The following is a 6,608-nucleotide window of genomic DNA, read 5'->3' as shown; positions in this document are numbered from 1 at the left end:
ATGAATACAAAATATAATGATCAAATCAGGGTAATTAACATATTCATCTCCAATTTTTTTTGGTGTGTGTCAAAAACATTTAAAATTGTCTCTTTAAGTTATTTTGATATATAAGAGAATTATTATTGGCTATAGTTTTCCTGCTGTGCTGTAGGACACTAGAACTTATTTCACTTATTTAACTATAATTTTGTATCCTTTGACTGACATTTATTTATCTTCACTTCCCACTACTCTTTCCATCTTATAGTCAAAACTAACCTATTTCTTACTTTCATTTTGACAATTCTTTTTAGCTCCAGCATGAGTTAACAAAATACTTTTTATTTTTGTGTATGGTTTAGTTTATGTAATATACCAGATTCTAAGTTCATACATGTTGATTTGAATACATAATATTATTTTTAATGGTGAATAATATTCTTATATCTACATATACACACACATTTTATTTATCTGTTTGTTTGTTGATCTACAATTAGTTTAATTCCATATATTGGTTTTTGTGAATAATGCTTTTATAATCACTGGAGTTTAGATATTGTTTCTTCCTTGTACCTGCCTCCCAGAGACTCAGCCATTGACAATGGAGGACAATATACAAGCCATTTCAGTAGTTAAAAGAGTATCGTAAACACATGGACAAGAGCTACCAATTTGTAGCTCTATGAACTGGAGGTAAGTTCTTCAGTTAGATCACACTAGATCAGGTTAATCAAGATGCTATAGCCAATATAAGCAGGCCTGTTTAATCAACCAACAACCACAATAACTTGCTCACTGTTCTATATCTCTATTTTTTTTATTGTGTTATGTATCAGTCTGTAACTACACACAAATTAAGGTAGCCATTAAGAATAATTTCAAATTTAGCAACAGTTATTTTTGAAGGGTGTACTTGTGTACTTATTTTTTATATCTTGTATGCAATGATAAAACAAAATGGATGCTAAAAACATAATTTAACCACACAATATTCTGAATTTTGTGGATATAAAAGTGCCTTGTATGTACTTACATTGAAGTAATGCTTCCTATGTAGTATTAAATGTTTCATTCAAATTTAGTGTCTAAAAGTTGAACAGCTCTTAGTTGAATTTGATATAACCTCCTTTATGGTTTTCAGAACTTTATAAGCCCATTTTCCAATGATTGAAAAAAGAAAGAATGTTTACCTTGGCAATCAAATGGCAAGGTGCACATACTCAGAAATCTTCATGTGACAAATTCATGTTTATAAGTTTAATTTAAGTGGTCAGATGCTTAATTACTGTGTCACAGATTGTGTTATAACTAATTTGCTAAACTTTAAATTAAGCAGATGTTGAATAACCAGTCAACTCTGGGTTTCATTAACATATACACTATTACCCACTTTAAAAAAGGAATTGACATTGTTAAAAATTCTATAATGCCAGAAGACTTCTGCACAATATGCTTGAAAAGAAATTAAACAAGTCTTAAGAATTTTACTGTATGTGGCATAATACTTTGATATTGATTAACTTCCTGGCAGCCTCTTTCACATCTTTGTTCCTGAGACTGTAAATCATTGAGTTAAGCATGGGAATGACCACTGTATAAAAGACAGAGGCCACTTTGACCATAAGCCATGAATTTTTAGTTAGGAACACAGTAATGGTTGTGTGGAAAATGGTAATGGCAGTCAGGTGAGAGGCACATATGGAAAAGGCTTTGTAGCACCCTCCAGCTGAAGGCATCTTCATGATTGGTATAAATATGAAAATATAGGAAGAAAGAATGATCACCATTCTGCTTATTTCATTGAGTGTGGCAGAGACTAAAATGAGCATCTGGTTTATGTAGGAGTCAGAAGAAGACATATCCACATTGGCAGCATGCTCACAGACAAAGTTATTTAAGATATTATGTCCACTGTAAGATGATTCCAGGAGAAAGTGAGTGAATGTCATGGAACAGGCCATTCCCCAAGAATATGATGCATCCACTAACAAAGAACAAAGTTTATGAGACATAATCACTGTGCAGAGCAGAGGGTTACAAACGGCCACAGTAGATCATAGGCCATCACTGCCAACATGAATGTTTCTGTCACCATAGATATGCACTGAAAGAAGTATTATGTGATACATCCAACAAAAAAGATGGTTCTGTCTTCCACAATCAAGTTTTATAGTAGTTTGGGTGTCACTACTGTATTGTAAAAGAAATCAGCAAAGGACAAGTGGCCAAGGAAAAAGTACATGGGGGTATGGAGTTTTGGGTTGATCCTGATGATAATGATCATGCCCAAGTTTCCTATCACCGTGACTGTGTAGATGGTCAGGAAGATAAGGAACAAGGGCACCTGGAGGTCTGGATATTCTGAGAAACCCAAGAGGATGAAGGTGGCTTTAGCACTCTGATTTTCTGGGATTCTATGGACAAAATTGGAAATTTGATTCAGGGAAGAGAGGAGAAAAATTTGTTGAAGTCTGATTAAAATGAGGCAATGCTGACAGGATTAGTGGTTATCCATAAAGACAGCTGTGGAAAACACTTAGTTTCAACTATGACATTATTTTAATAGCTAGCATTTGACAACATCACAATTATAGAGGAAATATAAATTATGTACAAGAAGAATCATAAAAGAAATGAGTTGAGAGAGGAAGAACTAACATGCAGTTAGTTGATTCAAGTATATTTTAAGCATCTTCACTATAGGGACCAGTCTAGATTTTTCCATGAATCTGAGTTTGGTGTAAACACTTTTCTTGAAGGAAATTCATATCACAAGTTTAAATGATTTCTTTCCTCTCTGATTGTTGAGCTATGAGTACTTGAAATCAAAAAAATAAAATAAACAACTCAATAAATATCTGTTACATTTTTTCTATTGTTTTTATATCTATTTCTATTTTTTTCTAGTCACCTTCTTACACTGAGACACCAATATATCTCTTCATATTATTATAGATCCTTATTATAAAATAATAATGCATCTGATCAGCCACATTGACCAATTGTTGAAATTGTAAAAATATGTTACCTTTTTTGGTGTTTTATAATTTAGGCAATTAGGGCAATGTGCAGTGGAAATAAACTTAAATATGATATTTCCATACCATTTTAATTATGAAAGAGAACTTATGACCACATGATCTTCTGGTGGTTCACTTAATCTACCTCAACACTTCCAACAATGATACATTGATTCCTGAGGAATTAGAATAGTTTTCACTTGGTAAGAATTATTTTTGCATTTATTATTTTCAATGGGTACACAGTTAATCTTTCCTCTTTGTCCCTTGAGCTCATCCAACAATTATATCTCTACTTGACTTATTCCTCATAGCCATGGTCATGGAATTTAGTATGTCATTATTGATAACCATAAGCCCTGAAAAATATCTGTCCCATGCAACATCTGTAACAATACATATTTTATGTATCTGTTACTTACTGTCTTATCATTTTCTGCTCCACAACAAAATAAAACTTAAGAGAATTAACATGGAACAGTAGGGCTTAATAGGTACTTGATAATATGCATTGAGATATTAGAATCTTTATTTTTCACCATATCTATTTTATCAACCTACCTAGATTCCAAAAAAAATCTTCATTTGATCTTGCTCAAAATATGTCTTTTTTAATATGAACGTTTTTGTTTTATAAAGTAATAAGTAGTATATGTTTCCTTGTGTCATTATTATTATGTGTATTATCCCTAAGATTAATTCTCAGAAGTAAAAAATCTGAGTGTAGGGGCCAGCAGTTAGCATAATGGCTATGTCGCTGGACTCCCACGTAGTCAACCCGGACCCGGTGGCTTAAAACTCACGCCGGGTGCATGTGCGTGCATGCCCAAGATCCCGAGAGGAGACTGGAGGAGAAGGGATTGTGGCGTGGCCATCCCCCTGTGGGGTGATTTCTCGCTTTCTGTTTCTCTGTCTCTCTCTGTCTGTCTGGAGAGCGCATGCGCCCTATAGCAAAAACCTCTCCAAAACAACAAAAAAAATCTGAGTGTAAAAACTCTTGGCCCAGGGACCAGCAGATGGCATAAAGGCTGTGTTGCTGGACTCCCTTGTAGTTGACCATGGTTGGAGTCCTGGACCCAGTGGCTTAAACTCATGCTGGGCACATATGCGTGCATGCCCAAGATTCTGAGAAGAGAATGGAGGAGAAGGGATTGGGGCATTGCCATCCCCCCAGGGGGTGATTTCTCACTTTCTCTCTCTGTCTCCCAGTCTTTCTGGTGAGCACATGCTGCCCTATAGCAAAAACCTCTATTTAAAAAAAAAAAATCCTCTTAGCCCAGCAGTGGTATGGAGGTTTAGGTGCTAGACTCCCCTCTCTCTCTCTCTCTCTCTCATCAAATTGAAAAAAATAAAAATAAAGAAAATTAAAGAAAAACCCTCAACATATCTTATCTATGGTTAAGATAAAAACATATATTAGTACTAAAGAAATGAGATTTGCTTATTAAATCAGGATCCACTGTAAACTCACAATTCACAGAGAAACATCTTTGGTCCTGCAAAAGAAATAACTCTAATGGAATCTAGCCATTCTAGGTTAGTATAAAATAAAGAGTCAGGGAGGCAAAACAAAAAACGATAAATTGAATTGCTATTTTTAAAAATCCCATTCTTTCTGCCATTTTAATTCTGTTAGTCTCATGACTACATCATGACTGCTTACTGAAACCTGAAATGTCACTAAGCATAATAGGAAGACCACTTCATGCAGAATGTTTAAGAAATTTTATGACTTCTTATAATAAATGCACTATAGATTCTTTTACTGAGTTGTCATAATTATATCCTCCAATACAATGGCAGATAAATTGATAGACAGATTCACATTTCCATGCAGTTTTTGTTCTATAGATCTTTAAATCCCTTTGAAACAATATTTGTGATTTTATCTTTTACTACATTTATTGTTTTCCTCAATATATTTTTAAGTTTAACACAATATCCATCAAGTACAAATCCCATAGCTGAAAACACTTTTTTGTCTTTGTACTACATCTTCATTCTTTTCCCAGAGCTGTTCTATTAAAATCTGAGAATCCGAAAGCGAAATGATCACCATCTAGGACAAATATATTTTGTAATAGATATTCAGATTTCTTATCCACACATCTGTTCTGTATGTGTAGTTTTCCAGGCCACCTCTTACACTCTGTATTTATACCAACTCTCTTGGGACCAAAGTTCACAATTTGTTATTTAGCCCCAGAAAATGTCACTCATGTTAAGCTGACTGAGGGTTCAAGATGCTATGCTCTTTCTGTCTCTTCTTTCTAGTGGCATCCTTTCTTTCTTATTGTGCATTCACTATGTACTAAGCAGTGTAATGGGCATTTTAGAAAATACAAAATTATCAAATATAACTCTTGATTTTAAGATTTTTTTCTTCTGATAATTAATTTTAGGAATAATGGATGCAATAATAATGACACAATGCAGTGTATAATAACTCATACTCATTACTTAATAAAACTAAAATTTGTTCACATAAAGAAAAAGCATTGTGGGAAACATAAAATGGAGATATCTCTTTGTACTGTAGGCTAGTTAATAAAATAGATATTGAAAGGTTGCTGGCGATAACCGGCCGATCCTCCTTGTCCAGGGAGTGCTACAGCGACCCCAATCAACCACAAAAGTCAGTTCTTGATGCAAAGTGCAAGAGGCTTTATTTCTAGCGCGCTAGGACTTCTTCTAGCGCGCTAGGACTTCACTCTCGGTCATGCAAGACAGGATGGGGAGTGAAGCCCCGAACAAAGGGGCATTCAGGTTATATAGACACAAGTCCGTCGGAAGAATGAGGAAGTAAGATAAGGGGCTTTCTGCAAGGTGCTAAGCTAACTTGCAAATCCAAGAATACTGTACCCGGCAAGATTATCTTTCAGGTGGGAAGAAAAGACAAGAACATTCTTAGATAAACAAATCCTGAAAGAATTTACCAGCACCAGACCAGACCTCCAAGAAGTTCCTGTGTGTCTCTCTGTCTCTGTCTGTCTGGCAAGCGCACGCGCCCTATAGCAAAAACCTCTCAAAAAAAAAGAATTGTTTTATTTAACTTTATTTATTTATTTTAATTTGACCAGAGAGGGACAGAGAAAGAGAGAGAGAAAGAGAGAGAGAGAGAGAGAGAGCAAGCCGCCAGGTCCAGGACTCAAACCATGGTTGGTCATGTGGGAATCCAGCACCTTTAACCACCATGCCACCTGCCAGCCCCAATGATGGCTTAATTGAAATGTGGGTTATATCCTGCAAAGGTCACTGGAACACATTGTTTTAATTACAAAATGAAAGGAATTAAGAATTAACTCTACTCACCTAAGGGCAGAAGGACTTGACCTATTCATTTACTGAAGCCTTTTTGCAAAGTTTAATCGATTCCAGGAAACTGTCTCTTTACAATTTACCTTTTTGTTTTTTTCTAAAACACTAGTAAACTTGAAGAAAAGTGGCAGAGATAAACAGTGTATTTCAATGAATGCTTCAGGAAAATGACTATTCTCCTATTTTTTTTTAAATAAACTGAATGATAACAGAGAAAAAGGGAGAATAAAAAGCTGAATCCTGGCACTGAACTGTGTCATATGTATCTACTACCTAGACCTTAGA

At 34.9% G+C, this 6,608-nt stretch overlaps 1 pseudogene; it reads right to left on the bottom strand.

Annotated features, from left to right (window-relative positions):
- Positions 1-1,469: 1,469 nt before the first annotated feature.
- LOC106735956 (olfactory receptor 5D13-like) lies at positions 1,470-6,346 on the bottom strand (annotated as a pseudogene).
- Between the last annotated feature and the right edge of the window lie 262 nt (positions 6,347-6,608).

This window comes from Tupaia chinensis, unplaced genomic scaffold, assembly GCF_000334495.1.
Source record: "Tupaia chinensis unplaced genomic scaffold, TupChi_1.0 Scaffold000592_1, whole genome shotgun sequence".
In the NCBI taxonomy this organism is placed as follows: domain Eukaryota; kingdom Metazoa; phylum Chordata; class Mammalia; order Scandentia; family Tupaiidae; genus Tupaia; species Tupaia belangeri.
Note: the sequence above shows the minus strand (reverse complement) of the source record. Positions and strands in the feature narration are given on the sequence as shown.